Below are 22429 nucleotides of genomic sequence, written 5' to 3'. Positions count from 1 at the left end.
GTGGTAAAGGCTAGTTCATTTATAATGCTATCATGGGGAGAACAGGGATACATGCCTTCAAGGCAGTCCCCTCTTCCTACCATTCAGTCATGAAGTTTCCCACCCGAAACGGGATTGGAGAAGAGAGAGAAGATCAAAAAATGGCTAGAAGCTGTTATGTGGCCTCTTTGAGAGCAGATGGAGTCGGGGAGCAGGTTCTTCCCATTGAGGATATGGATGTCCGAGAAAATGATGAGAAGAGAGGAAAGCCAGCAGAAGACTTGGTTTCGATTCCTTTAGACCCCGAGAATCCTGAGAAGATGACTTTTATTGGAGCCACATTAGAGGAGCCCCTTAGAGGGAAGTTGGTGAAATTTTTGCAAGAAAATAGTGATGTGTTTGCTTGGTCAGCAGCTGATATGCCAGGCATAGACCCGGGGCTGATTACTCATAAGTTAAACGTGGATCCAAGCAGGAAGACAGTGAAATAAAAGAAAAGAAATTTTGCCCCCGAAAGATAAGAGGCTATAAAACAGGAAGTAGAAAAGCTCTTAGAGGCTGGTTTCATTGAGGAGATTCAATTTTCGGAATGGTTGGCAAACCATGTAATGGTGAAGAAGGCTAATGGGAAGTGGAGGATGTGTATAGACTTCACTCACCTGAATGATGCATGCCCTAAAGTCTGTTTTCCATTGCCAAGGATTGATACTTTGATTGATGCCACTGCTGGGCATGAGATACTGAGTTTCATGGATGGATTTAGCGGATACAACCAGATCAAAATGCATAAGGATGACATTCCAAAGATATCATTCATCACTGACTTTGGTGTTTATTGTTATCTTGTTATGACATTTGGTCTTAAGAATGCAGGAGCCACCTATCAAAGGTTGGTAAATAAAATTTTTAAGGACCTTATTGGAAAGACTATGGAAGTCTATGTTGATGACATGTTAGTCAAGAGTCTAGTAAAGACTGATCATATAACCCATTTGAGGGAAGCTTTTTAGGTCCTGAGGTACCACAAGATGATGTTGAATCCTACGAAGTGTGCCTTCGGAGTAGGATCTGGGAAATTCTTGGGATTGATAGTCTCAAAGAGAGGAATTGAGGCTAACCCCGATAAAATAAAGGCGATCCTGGACATGGAACCACAAAAAACTGTCAAGGATGTTCAGAAGCTCACAGGAAGGGTTGCTGCGCTGGGACGATTCATCTCCAAGTCAGGAGACAAGTGCCTATCATTCTTTAAGTCACTAAAAAATATTAAGGACTTTGTATGGAGTGAGGAAAATCAGAAGGCTTTCGAGGAATTGAAGAAATATATGGTGCAGGCCCCGTTGTTGGCCAAGCCATATTTGAATGAAGTTTTATTCTTGTACTTGGCTGTTTCAGAGAGCGCCTTGAGCGCAATGTTGGTTAAGGAGGAGCTGAAAGTCCAGAAACCCGTATATTATGTTAGAAAAATTCTGCATGGTGCTGAATTGAATTATTCAACTATTGAGAAATTTGCTTTAGCCTTGGTAATGGCTTCGAGGAAACTGCGTCCTTACTTCCAGGCTCATCAGATTGAGGTGCTAACAAATCATCCACTGAGAAATATCATTCACAGTCCCAAGGCAAGTGGGAGATTGATTAAGTGGGCAATAGAGTTGGGAGAGTTCGATCTCAAGTATAAGCCATGTACGGCCATAAAAGCCCAGACACTAGCTGACTTCGTGGTAGAATATACCATACCCAACCAAGAAGTCGGGGGGCAGGAAGATACCATACCTCAAGATAAGGGAGTCGATAATGGGGACAGAGAGAAGGATGATAAGGAGAAAGAATATTGGGTTCTCTATTTTAATGGAGCATCAAAAACAAATTCCAGTGGAGCAGGGTTGGTTTTGCAAAGCCCTGATGGGTTCTTAATTGAGTATGCTATGAAGCTAGACTTCCCAACCACAAATAATGAGGCAGAGTATGAAGCCCTGATAGCTGGCCTTGGTCTAGCTGGGACATTTAGAGTCAAAAACTTAAAGGTCCGTGGAGACTCGAAGCTGATCATATCCCAGGTAAAGGGAGAATTTGAGGCAAGGGATGATACGATGGCTAAGTATGTCCGCCTAGTAAGGGCCGTGATGACCCAATTTAATGAATGCCATGTTGAACACATTCCAAGGGAAGAAAATGCTAAGGCAGATGCGCTATCAAAGTTTGCTTCATCTGAGATTGAAGAAAGTTCAGGAAGTCTGTACTTCCGTGTTTTGAAGACACGAAGCATAGATTTTAAGCTTGTGGCTCCCATAGGCCTGGGGACGTCATGGATTGATCCTATCAAGGCTCACATTCAAACCGGTTGGTTACCAAGTGATGCAACTGAGGCATGGAAGTTAACTGTTTGAGCACTAAGGTACTCTTTGATAGATGGGATTCTTTACAAAAGATCTTTCATGGTTCCCTACTTGAGGTGTCTCAGGCCCGATGAGGCACGCTTGGCTCTTGAAGAAGTGCATGAAGGCATTTGTGGACAACACTTGGGGGCAGGGCTTTGGCTCATAAGATAACTCGTTTAGGCTTTTATTGGCCAGAAATGATGGCTGATGCCAAAGAATATGTGAAGAAATGTGATCGTTGTCAGAAGCATGCACCTGTTGTTAGACAACCCCCCGAGATGCTGACCTCTATCAACTCGCCCATTCCTTTTTCTATGTGGGGAATGGATATTTTGGGGCCTTTTTCCCATGGCCACGGCACAAAGGAAGTTTCTGATTGTAGCCATTGATTATTTCACCAAGTGGATCGAAGCCAAACCCTTGGCCAAGATCACAACTAAGCAGGTCGCACAATTCCTGTGGGAAAACATTATGTGCCGATATGGAATTCCCCGTATCCTCGTCACTGACAATGGAACACAATTCAACAATGAGGAATTCAAGAAGTATTGTGAAGAAAATGAAATTGAGTTACGGTTCACCTCTGTGGCTCACCCACAAGCCAACGGGCAAGCGGAAGTAGCAAATCGAATAATCCTGGATGGACTAAAAAAGAGGATAGAGAAGTCAAGAAATAATTGGGTGGATGAGTTACTTCCCATATTATGGGCCTATAGGACTACCTGTAGAGTCACGACAGGAACGACGCCCTTCATGTTGGCATATGGGGCAGAAGCAGTAGTTCCAGTGGAGATATCACATTCCTCTCCAAGGATTCGGGCTTTCAATGCAGAAGAAAATGAGGAAGGGCAGAGGTTAGCCCTGGATCTAATTGATGAAGTGCGAGATGAGGCACATGCAAAGATAGTGGAATACTATAAAAAAGCTTCGTTTTACTACAACCTAAGGGTTAAAGAGAGATTCTTCAAGCAAGGAGATTTGGTATTAAGGAAAGTGGAAGCTTCTGGTGTAGGACAGAAAGGAAAACTTGCCCCAAATTGGGAAGGGCCGTACAGAGTCAAGAGCGTTCAGGGTAGAGAAACCTACAAACTGGAGACTACGGATGGTTTTGAAGTCCCGAGAACCTGGCACGCACAGAACCTGAAGGTTTATCACGTGTAAGATAGTCGAAGTACGATTCTCACTTGTCAATGTGACAAGTATGTTTAAAAGCACCTTGAAGCTTTGCTTGCGTAGGATTTTATATTCCAGTAGAATTGACATTGTCTAGTTATTATTGATTAGGGTCGAACCCATGCTATGTATGGTTTTGGAAAACCAGACTTCATATTAAAGAGTTTGAAATTATTTCAATCTAAGAATGTTTAAAGTTCAAATGCATATTAAGTATTGTAAAGATAAAGTAGAAAGAGGCAAGTAAGTAAAGCAGCATATGTAATAACCCCAAAGGGTAATAAGTTCTGACATAAACAAAGTTCACATATTGTCTAGAAAGAAGAAATACATAAAAAAACTTAGGCCTCGGAAGGCTCGGATTCTTCGGAACCACTATCCGAAGACTCCTCGGACGTCTCAGTCGTCCCCTCAGAAGTCCCCGTAGAGGTTCCATCAGAACCGCATTCGGATGCTTTGGATGATGCGGGAGACACTGGATTCTGAGGCACAACCCTTGGAGGCTCTTCCACCCTGACCTTCTTCACAGCAGGCGCAGAATCTTCTTCGGAAGAAGTCTCCTCCTCCCCAGAGCTGGACTCGAGTTCTTTCCTCTTGAGGCCTGGTCTCCCTGAAAGGCCGTCTTTGATCAAATCAACCAGCTTGTCAGTAACACCCCCAAGCTCCGAAACTCGCACAGGGCAAGGAAAGGAGGACTGCTCAAGGATTTCTGGAAATTCATCTTGGATGGCCTCCACAGCAGCATCCCAGCCTTCTTTATAGCTAACTGGGTGTAGGAGGGCATCGTGCTCCACCATCAAGTCTTTGAACTCCTGGGTGTCCATCCAACCGTCAAAGGCTTTATCCTTCTGAGCCTTCAGAATAACATTTTTAGCCCGGGCCGTTTCCAGGTCAGAAGTGGAAGAGGCCAGTTGAGCTTCAAGGGCCTCTATTCTCTGGTTTGCCTCCTCCAACTTCTTATTAGCATCCTCCAGGTCAACCTTCCAAGCCTTAGCTTGGTGAATCGCCCCTTGGAAATGGGCGTTGGCCTGCAAGAGAAGCAGTAAAAGTATGAGAAAAGAAACGTGAAAAGGCAAGTATAAAGGGCAATAGGAAAAGGACGTACCGTCGCTAAAGCCTGGGCTCCAAAAAGGTCATTCCCCACTAAGTCCTGTTGAAGGACAAAGTCTTGATAGTCCACCGGGGAGATGGAATGCTTGGACCATTCCTTGGACAGCGCCGTGCTGCAAACGATTGAATCCTTGCCCCGGATCCCCCAAGCAGGTTGAAAATAGGCCCCTGGCCTCTGCTTGGTGTGCAAAACCTGGCTGGGGCCTTCCTCGCCCGGTTCCATTGCTTGAAGAAGGAACTCAGGGAAGCGGTCACCAAGGCGTGGGTCTTTAAAGACCTTTCCAGCCCTCTTCATCCTGGTTGTCTCCAGGTCTTTAGGCTTGGTAGCCTCCTCAATCTTCTCAGCCACTGCAACAAGCGAAGTAAGTTGAAAAATCAGCGGAATAAAAAATGACGGAGATAAAAAGGAGGTAAGAAAGGGAACTTACTTTTCTTAGGGACGGGTGAGAGGCCGCGTTCTACCAGGATAGTCTCCCGGATAAAGTCCTAAGAATGGGAAGTCCCATTATCTTGCGTAAGGAGGTTGAAAGCTCTAGCCTCCTCCTCAGACAAAGTTATATCATTTGGACTCCCATCGATGGCCAGCCCAAAAGACGACCGAAATAGGGTGCCCCAATCTCCACCCTCCCAAACGACGAACAAAAAATCTTTTTTCCACCCCAAGTTGTTGTCAGGGATGGACTTCCCATTCACAATGTGGGGAATAGTGGGGCGCTGGTTTTGAGAAACCCAACCCGGACTTTTATCAGGGCTGTTTTTGAACTGGAAAATTTTCCTGAAAATAGTAACAGAAGTAGGGACCTTGTGCTTGACACATTTTGACAGGTAGCACAGAATAAGCCTCCAAGAATTAGGGGGGAGTTGGCAAGGGCTGATGCCCACATCAGCCAGTAACAAGGGAATGAATGGATGAAAAGGGAGTCTGATACCTGCCCTTAGAGTATCCCTATAGACGCATAGTGCGTCCTTTTTCCACTGGCAAGCCCTGTCGGCCGGACCCGCAAGAACAAGCTTAAAAGGTTCCTTGATTTTGAAGCAGCTGCTCAACTTTTCCAGCTCCTTGGGATCCCGTAAAGCGCTAATATGATCGTGCGCGTCCAAATGCGCATCAGACGAGTACTCATCCCCTCGATTGTTGATCATGTCGATCAAAGAAGTGTACCTCGATCGAATAGGAAATTTATTGGACTTTCTAGCCACGTTCATCTTGGCCAAGCGAGTCATTTTTTTGTCAGCCATCTGAAAAAAAAGGGGGCACGTAGACATGCTATCTTAAAAGGGCACACAATGGAAAAATAGACACGAAAAGTAAAGGGAGGAATTTTACCTGAAGAAGCGCTCCTAAAAAAGGCTTTGAGCTCTGACTTGCTGTTATTGCTGTTATTCCTAGGAATTCTAGAGGATTCTAAACAGGGTATATTAAGCCCAGATCAATGTTAAGCCAGTAAAATTTGGAAAAGCCCAATAAAAGAGGCCCAATAAGATTTGGAAAAGCCCATTAAAAGAGGCCCAGTAAGATTTGGAAAAGTCCAATAAGATTTGGAAAAGCCCAATAAAAGAGGCCCAGTAAGATTTGGAAAAGCCCAATAAGATTTGGAAAAACCCAATAAGATTTGGAAAAGCCCAATAAAAAAGGCTCAGTAAAATTTAATAAAGCCCAATAAAGAAGGCCAGGCCCAAATCCAATTAGGATTTGGAAAATACAAATACCCTAAATTAAAGCCAAATGAAGAAGGCTAGTGGAAGACCAGAATCCAGGTCGAAATTCAGGTCGTGAATCCTGCCCGAAATCATTCGAGCAGACACCCGAAAATAACGGGAAAAAAGACCAGAATCCAGGTCGAAATCCAGGTCGTGAATCCTGCCCGATATTTTTCGAGCAGACACCCGAAAATAATGGGAAAAAAGACCAGAATCCAGGTCGAAATTCAGGTCGTGAATCCTGCCCGAAATTTTTTGAGCAGACACCCGAAAATTACTGGAATAGCAGGACTGAATTGAGGTCGAAACCTCGACCAGGAACGAGGTCAAAGGAATCAAGCATTTTTCAAAAATGGGGATTAAAAAACACAGAAAAAACCCTGGTCGAAGATCGACTAGGATCCTGGTCGAAAACCAGGTCGTGGATCCTAGTCGAAATCCTTCGACCAGGAAGCATCAGAATCAAAGAGTTCCCGAGCAGGATCCAGGTCGAAGTATCGACTAGAATTCTAGTCGAAATCCTAGTTGATAGAATCAAGTCCAGGAATAAAAAAGGGGGGATGTATTCGACCTAGATCCAGGTCGAAAATTTGACTAGGATCCTGGTCGAATTCCAAGTCGTGGATCCTAGTCGAACTCCTTCGACCAGGATTGCAAGGCTGCCCCTTACTTCGACTAGGATCCTGGTCGAAAGTTCAACGAGGATCCTGGTCGAAAAAGGGTTGGAAATCTGAAAAATCCCAGAAAATTAGGGAAAATCCAGAAATTAAGGATAAATCCCAGAAAATTAGTAAAAAATCCAGAAAAATAAGGATAAAACCTAGAAATCAAGGGAAAAATCCAGAAAGTTAGAGAAAAATCCCGGAATTAAGGGAAAAGTTCCTGGGAATTAAGACAATTCCTGAATAAAAGGAATAATCGTTGTAAATGTGTAAGTCGCTCCACACTTTACGCAAAAATGAAACCCTGCAAGGGAATGAACAGACTTAACTTTTGCGAAACCTAACCAACGTTTCCCAAAAGTTGGGGGGCAAATGATAGGGATAAATAAATCCTGATTGTATAATTAAATATTGCAAGGTATGGGCTGCTGGGCCCAATAAGAAGATGTATGACATTCAGACCAGAAAGGTTAACATGATGATCAGGCCTGATGGACCAGATCAGGCCTGATGAAACAAAGAAGGCCCAAAAACCCTGATTATTAATTAATTTTGTAATTAATTAATAAGGGGAAAATTAGCTATTGAGAAGAGTCCCGATAAGGATATAAATCCTTACAGATTAGCCTCAAGGGGACCTAAAAGGATAAGGAATCAGTTTCCTACTATCTAGGACTCCAAAGTCCATTCTAATTATGAGACTTGCCCACCAAGTCTCCTATGCCAAGTCCAATTCAAGGACTCCCAACATCTATATAAGGGGCCTCACCCCACACATCAGAACTACGTTTTTTGGCTTGATTCTCCAATTCACAGAGATACATAGGCATCTCGTAAAGGCAGAGTTAAGCTACGAAACACGAGAGCAGCCAAATCGAGCCTTGAAGCTCACGTTCCTTTTTATTAAATACAGCGAATAATAACCTTAGTTTTTTATCCATAACAATTTCCTTGTGACTCATCTGGTAATATCTGAATCATTGTCAACAAGTTGCCAATCTGCAGCTATGTCAGATCCACTATCCGTAGATACATCCAGGGGATTTAAGCCTGGGGAGATAGACACTGACCACTGACATATGGCTTTTGGATCAGTATCCTCTCCTAACACCTGTAAAGGCAATTGATCCATTAAGGAACCTTGAACAATCGAATCTGACCTAAAAATGGTCGAAACTCTTGTTTCCGTCAACTTATCCTTTGTGTGTGTAACCTTTCCTTGTGCATCAAAAATTGTTTATATTTGAAGTGGTGACACTACATCGGATACCCTGGCCGACAGGCAAATTTCAATAGATATACCATTTTGAGAGAATGAATCTAGTAACTGTTTTTTAGCCTTTTCATCCATTACATCTTTTTGAGAAGATGTATGGGGGCTAGCAGTTGTCTCGGTTTAAATACTACTCATCTATGTAGGAGACAGAGCTACTGGGTTGACTACAGAACCTTCCTTATGTGGTGCACTAAGGCACTATCTCCCTCACGCTCATTCATACTACATTTAGTGGTAAGAGAGTGTTGGTTGGTTCTGTTTCTGTGTTTGTCTTTACAGTCTGGGATAGAAGTTGTGGGTTTTCAACCTCATGACTGTCAATGAAAGAAAGTCATTGGAGACTGAACCTGTATCACAGAACATATGGCAATAGAGAGATAAAATGTACTTAAGATATATAATGAATGAAAATCATACATTTAATCTTTTGAGAGAGATGATGTACAATAGTGATTTCAAAGGATTTTACATGAAATAAGAAATCACTAATGTATAAAGAAGTTTGATTTCAATGATAACATTACCAGCTTACAAACAACCATATCCCTCAGATAAACCTTTACTGTTATCTCCAAAGGTAACCAGTGGGCCAGCTTTCTCAACCACATTTGATAGCAGGGCTCTATCTCCGGTCATATGTCTTCGACGATCCACTGTCAAGAATCCACACTACCGGTTCCACCTGTTTAATGCCCTACACTACAAATGGATTAGACCTTCTTCGGAACCCAAACTTGGTTGGGCCCGGCATACTTGTAGAATTATCCTTTGTCAGGAAAAACAACATTTTTAATTTTAAAGGTCTCAACTTTCTCAATGACTGAACTTGACCTTGTAAACAGCCTTAACAAATTTCTATTTAGGCCTAGGCACAAATGTCTCCTTTCTAGCCTTAGAAGGACTAGCAATCTTAGACCTATCATGCTTCTTGTTATTCACATGCTGACGCGGAGTAGTCTTATCATTAGAAACATGCTTACCATTAAAATAAGCATACATCATATTAAAAGCACAAGACATACAATTAGAAACACCACATGCTTTATGAGAGATATTAACAACAGGCAATTTATGCATGGTAGACATGGCATTTTTGTTATCCAACTCATGTGTGTCTGAGTTAGTCTCAGTTGCTTTCACAACTTTGACTGGAACTTTCGACACACTCGACTTGGAAACAACCTTCTCATTAGCAAGATCTTCAGCACGTATTTCTTCTTGAATAACAGAAGAGGTCGCATCAAATGGTTCAGCAATTGATGCTTTATAGAGGGGTTCATTAACACCCTTAAGCACATGTGGTACTTCCCTCCCTTTAGCACAGACATGAGGAGGGGAGTTTATGCCTAATTCTCCAATAGCAACATTGTAATCATAACCTATTCCAGATGTTTGATTAACAGCTTGCTTACTAAAGAACTCTTTAGCCTTCGAACAAGAATTGAAGTAGGCTCTAACCTTAGTCTCAAGAACGGTGATCTTGTCTTTGAGAATAGTTTCGAGTTTTCTATAACAGTCAACTCTATTCTCTAGAAAAGATACTTATTCTTTTAACTTGTCTTGATTAATGTGCACAAGTCTTAATTCATTGACCTCTTTCTCAAGGTCTTTGATCTGTAAACTTAACAGTTCATTATCACGATGAGCATAATCTAAGTTACCTCCTAGATGATAAACTAATTCAGCATCAGTATATTTTACCTCTTTTCTTGACGATGAAGCTTTTCCATCAATAGCCATAAGAGCAAGATTCCCTTCTTCTTCATCTTCACTATCAGTATCATCCCAGCTTCTTCCCTTTGCCAGATAAGCCCTTTCAGAGTTACTCCTCTGATTTGAATCATAAGAGTTCTTCCTTACTTGCTTTGGCTTCCTACATTCTGCGGCAATGTGTCCCACCTCATTGCAGTTATAGCATCTAATGGTGCTCCGATCAACCATCCCTGTTTTGTATCCACCACTACTGGTGTTAGAGGATGAAGATCCACCTGTCTGGAATCTGTTGTAGTTGGACTTGTACTTGAACTTGGGATTTCTCTTGAATCTGACATTGGAGAATCTCTTGACAATTTGGGCCATTGACTCATCTTCCAATTGCTCCAGCTCTTCCAAGGAATAAAAATCATCACTGGATTGATTTGTAGTAGAAGGATCATATTCTGCTACTAATACTTTTTCCTCAGCCTTGGAATACTGTACCATTCTTTCCGACTGTTGAGATTGTTGTTGTTGTTGACCTTCAGCTACAAGAGCAGTAGATGTGCAGACCATTCTATCTTTCCCGTAGACTTCCTTCTGGTGAATCTGCTCAAACTCATAGGTTTTCAACACACCATAGAGTCTATCCAAAGAAATCTCACTCAGATCTCTAGCTTCTCTAATGACAGTGATTCTATGTTCAAGATGAGTTGGCAGTGTTAAAAGGAACTTTTTGTTGACCTCCCTGATTGAATAATATTTTCCATTTATGTTCAGGTTGTTGATCAACGCATTGTACCTCTCAAACACTTCAGTAATTCCTTCTCCTGGATTGGATTTAAAATGTTCATACTCAGAGGTTAGGATCTCCAACTTGTTCTCCCTAACTTCCTCTGTGCCTTCATTAATCACCTCAATAGTTTCCCACATGTGTTTGGAATTTTTACAGTTCATCACATGTCTGTTCATCAAGGGATCAAGGGAATCAATTAATATTAATTGAAGGCTGGCATCTAAGGAGGCTTCTTCTTTTTCAGCAGGAGAAAAATCCTCAGGCTCTTTTGGATAGGTTCTAGCTTTGGTAATCACAACATCATCTACTATCACCTCTGGTTCAATAACCATTGGAGTTGTTGGACCCTTCTTTAACATGTTCAGACATTTGGGATTAGCAACTTGTAAAAACAAGAGCATCTTCTTCTTCTTCCACATGATATAATTTTCTTTATCAAATAGTGGAATTTTAACGGTTCCAACTTTTTGTGAAGTCATTATGAATTTTTGAATAAATAAAAATTCAAGGAGTTAAAAAATCACAAAAGTCTAGGATCTTGATTTGTTCGTTAATCAAAAGGCTCTGATACCAATTGTTAGGTCCCAATGTGTTTGTAGAAGGGGGGTTGAATACAAACAGTACCTAATAATCGAATAAAATGCGGAATAAAAATTTAAACAAAATTCAAGTTAAATAAGAATATTATTAAACTTGAAAGGTGTTACAAAAACAATATCGATTACAAGGAATTAATCTCAAATTAATTATCACAAATCTAGAATAAATTCGACATTGACTTTTTCTATTTTTGCAATAAAAAGATTCAAATGCTAAACGCAATTTGAGATTAAGTTTTAGGGATTTTGATCCGCTAGATAGTTACACAAGAACAAGAGAATGATTTCTAGTTGATTGGATTTAACTTTACAAACTAGAAATTATGATCTTGAAGTATGCAGATGAAGGATGAAATATTGTCTTCTTTTTCTTCTCTGTTGTGTTCTTATTTTTGACTTGTGTTCTGTGTGAATGATGGTCTTCTACTTCTTCTTTTCTTTTTAAATCAATCAACAGAATCTCATTGAACTGGTAAGACAATCCTGAGCTCAGCAAGACAATCGGTAGAACTATTGATTGTACTAGCAAGACAATCTGATTGAACTACAATGACTTTCGGTATGACAATCAGTTGAACTAGCAAGACTATCTCCTTCCCAGTAGAACTTTCGGTAGGATAATTGAAATGACTTGGCATGACAATCGGTATGACAATCCTGATTGTCATGCTAGTTCATTTTCAATTGTCTTGCTGATTTAAGACTGTTTTTAATCCAATTAAACTTCTGAAAATTCTTAATATTAATTCTAAATTAATTAATCAATTAATTCAATTAATAAATAAATTAATCTTTGCAGATATAATTTATTTTCTTAATTAAATTATATGACTTAATTAATTAATAGAGAATTAATACTAATCCTGAGCAGCAACCATTCTTCTGAAAATCACTGAAAATTATGAATCAATTCCACCACTTCAACGTTGACACTCGATGTATTGTCGGGTTCATGAGTGACTAACTTCCGTGACGTTTCTTCATGTCTTGACTTTGACAACTTGATTTTCTTCAGATTAAATCCTTGTAATTAATGATACCCTGATGAGATCTCTGTCACATGATTAAATCCACAATCTTGATTTGCATCACTGAGGCTTGATCAATTTCTTGAGCTTCTTCCAGTGAATTAACTCCTCAAGTCTGTAGATGAACCTTGTTTCTGAATCCTCTGACAGATGTTACTTGGTGAGATCTCTTTGACGGTAGATCCACTATTTACTTATTACATTCTTATTTGAGTTGAGTTAAATCCTCGAATATAAAAATAGGCTATGACATATGCCTTACAAAACCCTATGTCCGTGTTTATATACTACACAGTTACAAGATAATTGCTAATTGATATGGAATATAATTCTACTTCCTAAAATATATCAATCAGATATCTTCTCTTCCAAGTATTCTATTCTTCATAGAATTCCTTCTTCATGCATGTCTCTTCTTATGTTTGTCTCGATCTTCTTTCCTTTAATCAGCTGTTGTCCTTATCTGAACGTCCTTCAATACTTGAGTTCGAATATCCATCTTCTGATGATTATCTCCTGATAATATAAGTACTGATATCCTTAAGTTCAGACTTCCAGTAAGTACTGATTTATCCTGTTTAAGTAAGATCTGAAAAACTAAACATAAATCATATTAGCCATGACATTATTAAATATATCTAACAATCTCCCCCAACTTGTAAATTAGCATAATATACAAGTTTAACAGATATTTGATGATGTCAAAAACATTAAGTATAATTGCATGAGAATTAGACTAGATAACTACAACTTACAATCCTTAAAGCTTTACCAATCTTTAACTTCTGATAACAACTTCAGTCTATACAAATATCAGAATTTAAGCAGTTGTAGATCTTGACTTGGCTTCATCTTTTGATCTCTCTGATGTCAGGAGTTGTTCTGAGATAGTTCTTCAACAAACATCTCTCAGCATATCTGAGTTCATCAATCATCCTCCTTTTAGCATCTTTAAGTTCTGCAGTATCTTCACCAATTTGAAAGATTGCAGCCCTGGGATCATTAATCTTAGCTTTTCTTATATCCTGATCCAGTCTGATCAAATATGCCTTATCAGACTCAAGATTGAATTCCACATCCCTGTAACCCAGAAAAGTAGTTATAATCTTAGCAGTGTTGGGCTTCATTTCAACTATATCACCCTTGTGATCTCTGTACTTTGGAAGATATGTGCTGTCAGACTTAACAGAATAAAGCCTTTTCTGTCTCTGAATCTGATCCTTCAAATAGTTTGCAGCACAATCTGTTAATCTGTCATTCACTTGAAGTAAGAATAGTACATGCTCCAGTTCTTCAAAATACTTCAATGGAATGGCATTTTGCCTTATATGATAAACCCTACCATCTGTCATGAAGTACAACAAGATGTGTTCTTTCAAGTAGGTATGGTAAACCATTTGTACAGATTTCAGTTGATTCAATCTCTCAGGAGTTGCTCCAATACCTGGTTCACTCAAGGAAGTTGGATCATTGGTAGTGTTCTGTATTCTTCTTTCATCAGCACTTCCCAATCCAGTTTTATCTCTTGCTTCCTTTCCAGTAACCACTCTTGCTTCAAAAGCACTTGCAGCAGTCTATAAAGGTTGAGTCTGTTTTGCTTTAGTGAATCCTGGTAGGAGTTTCTTTGATTTATTTTCTGATATCAAGTTAACTTGAGCTATGTCAGAGGTTACTTGCTTCTTCGAAATATTAGAACTTAGTGTCTCTTGACTCTGAACAACTTGAGCCATGTCAGAGGTTGTCTTAAAAACTTTTCTTGAAGTCAGAGCAAGATCATCCTTTTCATTAGTAATTTATTCATTCACAGGAGGCACATAAACCTTGATAGGTTCACCAACTTTTTCTTTACCCTTGGATCTTGGATCTATCCGTGGTTGTGATTTAGCCATTGTTGCTTCAATATTTGTCCTTTCTTTTATCACAATGCCTTTGAGTTTTGGAAGTGGCTTTTTACCAGAAGCTTCAGATTTAGACTTGACTTTTTCTGATTTAAGTCTGGCTTCTTCTTCCATTAAACTCTCCAAGTCCATTCCTGGATTTTCCTGAAGAAATAACTGTCTTGACATTTCTTCATCAAGATCTAAAAGTTCATCAAAACTTATCCTTTTACCAGTAGCAGAACTAATTCTTTTTCCAGTATCAGAACTTGTCCTGTGACTTGTGATTTCAGCTTTTCTTAATGAGAGACCACTACGTATCAGAACTTGTACTATGACTTGTGATTTTAGCTTTTCTTGATGAGAGACCACTACCTTGACTATGACCTCTACCCATTCCAGGGTTTCCTTGATCATCCTTTTCATCATCCTTCCCCTTCAGTGTCTTATCAGTTTTGCATTTGGACTTAATTACTTTCTCCCCCTTTTTGGCATCAGCAGGTAAGAGAAGAGAGACAAGCAATTCCACTGAGGCTTGGATTTCATTAAGTTGAGATTGCTGAGAAGCTTGATTTTTCAGAATATCATCAATTTGAGCTTGTTGTGACTCTTGAGTCTTCTCAATATAAGCAACTCTCTCAAAGGTAGGTTGGAAGAATTTTTTCTTGTCAATCTTCTGAACTTGTTATTGCTTCATTAATTCTTCCCGTAAGTGATGTAACTCTGCATGAGTAGTTGAATGGAGACCTTGTAAATGTTTAGTACTCAATGCAGTGACTCTAAGCTGTGTTTTGAAATCATCAGTATTTAACATCTCATCAGCTTTTGTCAAGTGCTCAGCCAGATGCTGTGTAGTTGGAGCACAGGTAACTGAGTTCCATTCCTTAGTCCACTTCTGTCCTGCAGGAGCTTCACTCCAAGGCACTGGTGCTTCTCTTGTAACAAACTTCTTAACAAGTTCAGATTTAAGAACAGTTTGTTGAGGTGCATGTCCTGAAGGACCTGCTTCATCAGCATCTGCATTTGGAGCAGCATCACCAGTATCTCCAACATTTGCAGCATCAGAACTTACAGAATCAGTATCTTCTGATAAAACAACAATATGAGTAGCAATGGAGGCTTTAATATCATCCTCTAATTGCTGATCTGGTTCCAAGTTCTGATCAACAGCCATATCCTGATGCTCACTTATATTCTGATCATCAGCATCTAGATGCAGAGAAGGTGTAGTAGAGAATTCTGGAGTTTGACCAGCATCAGTAACAGGTGTTGTTGATGGATTAGTTGCTGTTGGAGCATCTAAGTAAAGTACTTCTGGCACAACCAAGTTCTTAATATCAATATCAGCACTTGTGCCTGAATTAACAGGAGATACAGTCTTAGGAGACACAGATGGTGTGTTGGCCTTTTCAGTAGCAGCTTCCTTAGTTGGAGTTAATGGAGAAGCAGTGGCTTTAACAGATTCTGGTTCTTGTGAGATCAGAGATTCCTGATCTCCTTCCTTAGCTGCTGCTTCCTCATCATCTGAAACTGGCCTTTTTTCCCTTTGTTTTTTGTATCTCTTTGAAGGTATGGATTCCTTTGGAGTTTCATCAACAGTCATTCTTGTAAGCCTTTTGAGAAGCTTAGATCCCCCAATTGCAGAATCCTTCTGAGAAGGAACTTTCTCAGCTTCTTTATCAACAGGTTCCGAAGTAGGAACCTGTTCCTCACTATCAGATTCAACTCTCAAAACAATCCTCCTTCTCTTCTGAGGTGTTTGAGGAACAGTCTTTGTCCTCTTAGGCTTGGAAGATGAAGGCTTCAGAGTAGGTGCTGAGGATGAAGGTTGAGTTTGTGATAAAAGAGTTGATGTGAAGGCTGATGTGAAGTGGTTGTTTATATAGGCAAAAGAATGCCAGGAGACGCAAGGAATTTTAATGCTAACAGGTAGAGTTAATTCTACCTCGTCTCCCTAGACTGGGAAGACGAAAAACAGTCATTGGAAGTGTAAGTCAGGGTTTAAGGCGCACAAGTAACAAGTAAACATTACTGTACATGTACGTGAACCACTATCCCTAATGATATGACTGTTAATATTCTACCCAAACATATTCTGATTTAAAATGAGACTGTTTTTAGAATTTATCCACAAATAAGTCAAGTAAAGGATCAGATTTTAATATCAGAACTTAAACTTATATCAGAACTTAACAGTTATCAGAACATGATTTCTTAACTCGAAAAATGAATGCCTATCTTAGTAAGTCCTCACACAAATTCTGATATAGATTCTTCAGAACTTAATCATCAGAATGTACAATCAGAACTTGTCCTCATAATTTGTGCAATATGACACAGAAACTGTTCATCTAAAATAACATAGATCACCACAGTAATTTTCATCATTCATATGGAGTGTTTAGTGTGTGCATTAAGCTAAATATCAAACAAAGAGTAAAGTCTGATTCACTTCAGTACATCTTAGAAATAAGGCATAACTAAAACTTTACTAAAAATTTGTCATTATTCTGAAACCTACTATTGAATGAGTTCATGCTTGAGTCCACCTCAACTATTTTGTGCTAATTTTGTGCATCTTTTTAAATTCCATTTTACAGTGGCTTCTCAGTGTAAGTGAGTCACGACTGCTTATCAGAATTTATGCTATTATCAGAGTATTTCTCCAGTAACTATAGAGTGTGAAAAGTCACCAAGAAAATATTTTGCTTTTCTGATGTATATTTACTTAATACCAGCAATGCACTTGGGTCGTTCCTTCCACATTTTTACTCTAGATCTCAAAGGAGTACCTGATTTTAATCCTTGATTCTTTTCTTTTTCTTTTGATAAGAGAGGTTTATCAGCACTTAGGACATTCAACAGATTTACTAGCATTAGAACTTAACATATGAGAAGCATTATTCTAGTTTGTGACTTAGTAATAAGATAGATAAAGTAAACTCAACTAAGCTCAATATCAGAATTTGCTTGTGTCAATAGATTTCCACAGAAATAATTACTTCTAACATGGGATTCCTAGTTTATTAAAGACTACTAGGTCAGCATCTAGCACAGGTATCCTCATAGGATTGAATAGTTACATAAACAGACATATCACTATCAGAGTTTAGAAAGTTATATCATACAACAGTCAGTACTTAAGTAAGTTTTCAATTAAGCACAGAATATACAAAGAGAGTAATTTTTGTAAATACTGATCATAAAGTCTGATGCATCAGAACAAAACTAAGCAGATTTAGAAAAAAGAACTTGAAACCATTCCAAGTTCATTTACCAATCTTGTAAAAGTAGCTTCACACAATGGTTTGGTGAAGATATCTGCTAGTTGTTGATCTGTTGGAACAAAGTGCAATTCCACTGTACCTTCATCCACATGTTCCCTGATGAAGTGGTACCTGATGCTGATGTACTTTGTCATTGAGTGTTGAACTGGATTACCTGTCATAGCAATAGCACTTTGATTATCACAGTAAATAGGGATTTTGAAATATGTTAACCCATAATCCAATAACTAATTCTTCATCCAAAGAATCTGTACACAACAGCTTCCTGCAGCAATGTACTCTGCTTCTACAGTTGATGTGGAAATTGACTTTTGTTTCTTGCTAAACCAAGAAACCAATCTGCCTCCAAGAAATTGGCAGCTTCCACTTGTGCTTTTCTTGTCAATTTTGCAACCTGCAAAATCTATTATAAAATCTGATTCTCTGGGATACCACAATCCCAGATCAGCTGTTCCCTTAAGATACTTGAATATTCTTTTTACAGCTGTTAAGTGAGGTTATCTTGGATCTGCTTGAAATCTTTCACAAAGACAGGTAGCATACATGATATCAGGTCTACTAGCAGTTAAATAGAGTAGAGAGCCAATCATACCTCTGTAATCAGTATTATCTACTGATTTGCTAGTATCCTTATCCAGTTTTGTTGCAGTAGCCATGGGAGTGGATGCACTTGTATAATCTTGCATTCCAAATTTCTTCAGCAAGTTTCTGGTGTACTTAGTTTGACAAATAAAAGTGCCTTCTTCATTCTGCTTGACTTGAAGGCCCAGAAAATAGCTAAGTTCCCCCATCATACTCATCTGATACCTTGACTGCATCAGTTTGTCAAACTTCTTGCAAAGTCTGTCATTTGTAGACCCAAAAATGATATCATCAACATAAATCTGGACTAGAAGTAAGTTCTTTCCATGGTTGAGGTAGAACAGTGTTTTGTCTATAGTTCCTCTGTTAAATCCACTTTTCAGAAGAAACTGTGCTAAAGTCTCATACCATGCTCTAGGAGCTTGCTTAAGTCCATAAAGTGCTTTATCAAGCCTATAGACATAATTTGGATATTTGGAACCTACAAAGCCTGGAGGTTGTTCAAAATATACTTCTTCCTCCAATTCTCCATTGAGAAAAGCACTTTTCACATCCATTTGAAAGATAGTAAACTTTTTGTGAGCAGCATAAGCCAAAAATATCCTTATGGCTTCCAATCTAGCAACTAGTGCAAATGTTTCATCATAATCAATTCCCTCATGTTGAGAATATCCTTTTGCAACCAGCCTTGCCTTATTCCTTGTAATTATGCCATCATTATCAGTGTTTTTCTCTGAATACCCACTTTGTACCAACAACAGATCTATTCTTTGGTCTTGGCACTAGGGTCCAGACTTTGTTTCTTTCAAATTCATTTAACACTTCCTGCATTCCTTGCACCCAATCAGCATCTTGAAGAGCTTCTTCCACTTTCTTTGGCTCAGTCTGAGAAAGAAAAGAATTGTAAAGACATTCATTTGAAGTACCTGTTCTAGTTCTGACACCTGGATCAGGATTTCCAATTATCAAATCAGGTGTATGTGATTTAGTCCACTTCCTTGCAGATGGAAGGTTTTCTCTAGAACTGGATGCTCCCCCATGATCCATGCTGTCTTCATTTTCATTTTCTGATGCTCCCCCTGAAACTATGCTCTCTGAGTTGGATTCTTCAGAATTTAGATTTTCAGTACTATCAGAACTTGGCTTATCAGAACTTGAAGAGCCAGATATATGTTCTGATACTTCTTGAGATGTGGTAAGATCTTGAGTATGCTCCCCCTACATAGGTGCATCTTCCTTTGGCGTAGTCACCACAGTTTCAATAACATCAGAGTTTAATCCATCAGAGTTTGCAGTATCAGGACTTATATTGTCAGGATTTTCAGTATCAGAATTTGAGTCTTTATTTTCAAATCTCAACTGATCATGATCAATAAAATCTTCAAGTCCAGTAATCTTCTTATCATCAAAAGAGACATTGATAGATTCCATGACCACTCTTGTTCTCAAGTTATAGACTCTGAAGGCTTTTGTGGAAAGTGGATATCCAACAAAGATTCCTTCATCAGCTTTTAGATCAAATTTGGATAGCTGTTCAGTATGAGTCTTAAGAACAAAACACTTGCATCCAAATACATGAAAATACTTCAGATTTGGCTTCTTTCTCTTCACCATCTCATATGGTGTCTTTCCTTGCTTGTTAATGAGTGTTGCATTTTGAGTGAAACAAGCAGTCTGCACAGCTTCAGCACAGAAATAGGTTGGAAGCTTTGCTTCTTCAAGCATTGTACGTGCAGCTTCAATGAGAGTTCTATTCTTCCTTTCAACAACTCCATTTTGCTGTGGAGTTCCAGGAGCAGAGAATTCATGCTTGATTCCATGGTTTTTGCATAACTCTTCCATTATCAAATTATTGAACTCAGTGCCATTATCACTCCTTATTGTCTTCACAGAATCTTTGACCAATTTATCCAGTTGTTTGACATGATCAATCAAGATAGATGCAGTTTCACTTTTTGTGTGCAAGAAATACACCCATGTGTATATGGTGAACTCATCCACTATGACCAAAGCATATTTCTTCTTTGCAATAGACATGACATTTACTGGACCAAATAGATCAACATGTAGTAGGTGATATGGCTCAAGAATTGATGATTCAGTCTTGCTCTTGAATGAGGATTTTCTTTGTTTAGCCTTCTGACAAGAATCACAAAGGCCATCAGGAGCAAATACTGACTTTGGCAGTCCTCTCACAAGATCTTTCTTGACCAACTCATTTATATTGTTGAAATTTAAAAGAGAGAGTTTCTTGTGCCAATTCCAGCTTTCTTCAATTGATGCTCTACTCATCAGGAAGATTGCAGAACCATCAGTACTTTTGAAAGCTTGGCTTCATAAATGTTACCACGCCTGTATCCTTTCAGAACAACTTTGCCTGTAGATTTACTCACAACTTCACAGTGTTCTTCAAAGAAATCAACATGATAACCTCTGTCACAGATTTGACTTATACTTAGCAGATTGTGTTTAAGTCCTGAGACCAGAGCTACTTCTTTAATGATGACATTCCCAAGATTGATATTGCCATATCCCAATGTTTTTCCAATGTTGCCATCTCCATAAGAAACACTTGGGCCAGCTTTCTCCACAAAGTTTGATAGCAGGGCTTTATTTCCAGTCATATGTCCTGAACATCCACTGTCCAGAACTAGGATGTTTTTCCTGTTGCCCTGCAATCACAAAGACCACTAATGATTAGTTTTAAGGACCCAGACTTGCTTGAATCCTTTGGCCTTATCAAGTTTGTTAACATTTGCAGCGAATTTAGCATCAGAGTTTATGTTAACATTTTTCTTATCAGAATTTACACTATGAGACTTTGAATCAGAATTTACACTATAAGGAACAATGGAAACTTTCATTAAAGAATATTTTATTTGATAGTAATCATAGTACAAACTATGATATTCCTTACAAGTATAAATGGAATGCCATAAACTACCACAATGAAAACAAGGATTTTGTGGCTTATATTTAACAGACTAACTCTTAACTCCTGACTTTGAAGGTAAGGAGTTTATGTTCTTATTCTTCCTGCAAAAAGAAGCCAGATGGTTAGAACTTCCACAGTTATGACACATTTTCCTAGGAGCTTTAGGAACAGGTTTATAATCATTGCTTTTATTCACACCTTCCTTTCCATTCCTATTTTTCCTAGGTGATTTTACCTTGTTTGCATTCTTAACATCTTTCCGCTTATGCTTAAGCTGCTTCTTAGTCATTAAGCCTATGTTTACTTCAGCTGTCTTTTCCTGTTTTAGTTTGTCAGAAGTTAATCCCTTTTTAACTTCTGATTTCTCATTATCAGACTTTACAGCTACAAACTTAACAGGTTTTAACTTTGGCTTTTGCTTAACAACAACAGGCTTAATTTCTACAATTCCTTTATCATTCTTATCCTCTCCATAACCTAAGCCCTCTTTCCAGTTTTCACTACTTAACAAATTCTGAGTTGTTCTGCCAGAGTTAGTCCAAGTCCTGATAACCTCTTTTTCCTTTTCTAACTCAGTTTTTAGAGATTCATTCATTTTTATCACTTCATCCCTTACATAAAAAGCATAATCTCTATCTTTCTGAGTTTGATGGAACATAACTAACTCCTTTTCTAAGAAATCATTTCTTTTCTTAAAAGCAAGATTTTCAGAAGTTAATCTTTCACATGTTAGAGTTTGATCTCTATAACTAACAAACATGGTTTTAAGATATCTTCTCAACTCATTAATATCATCAGTATGAAAGGCATAAGTGGTTTGAGGTACCTTTGATTCAGCAGCTTCAGAACTGCTGTCAGCACTTGCCTTATCAGCATTTGCCATCAAGGCATAATTCTCCTCACTTTCAGAATCTGAGGTGTCTGTCCAGCTTTTCTTCTTTATGACAAGAGCCTTGCCTTTGTCACTCTTCACTTTCTTGCAATCAGGAGATATGTGGCCTTTCTCACCACAGTTGTAGCATTTGACATTTGTATAATCTCCTCTGTCAGACTTTCCTCCTCTGCTCTCAGATCTTCTGAAATTTTTCTTATCAGAACTTGTGCCTTTCCTGGAAAACTTCTTTCCCTTCCTGAACTATCTATAAGCAATCTTTGTGATCCCTTTCACCATAAGAGCACACAGCTTCATCATCTCTTCATCAGCATCCGTCTCAGGCAGGCTTTCAGATTCCGAGTCATCATCACTTTCAGAACTTGATGACTCAGTATCAGACTTTGTGAAAAGAGCTTTACCCTTGTCTTTCCTTTAGGTAGGTGCTTTGGGGGATTCTTCTTCAACTTTAAGAGCAAC

Source organism: Apium graveolens, chromosome 8 (assembly GCF_009905375.1).
Source record: "Apium graveolens cultivar Ventura chromosome 8, ASM990537v1, whole genome shotgun sequence".
Taxonomy (NCBI): domain Eukaryota; kingdom Viridiplantae; phylum Streptophyta; class Magnoliopsida; order Apiales; family Apiaceae; genus Apium; species Apium graveolens.
The sequence above is the reverse complement of the archived record's forward strand: the minus strand, read 5'-3'. Positions refer to the sequence as shown.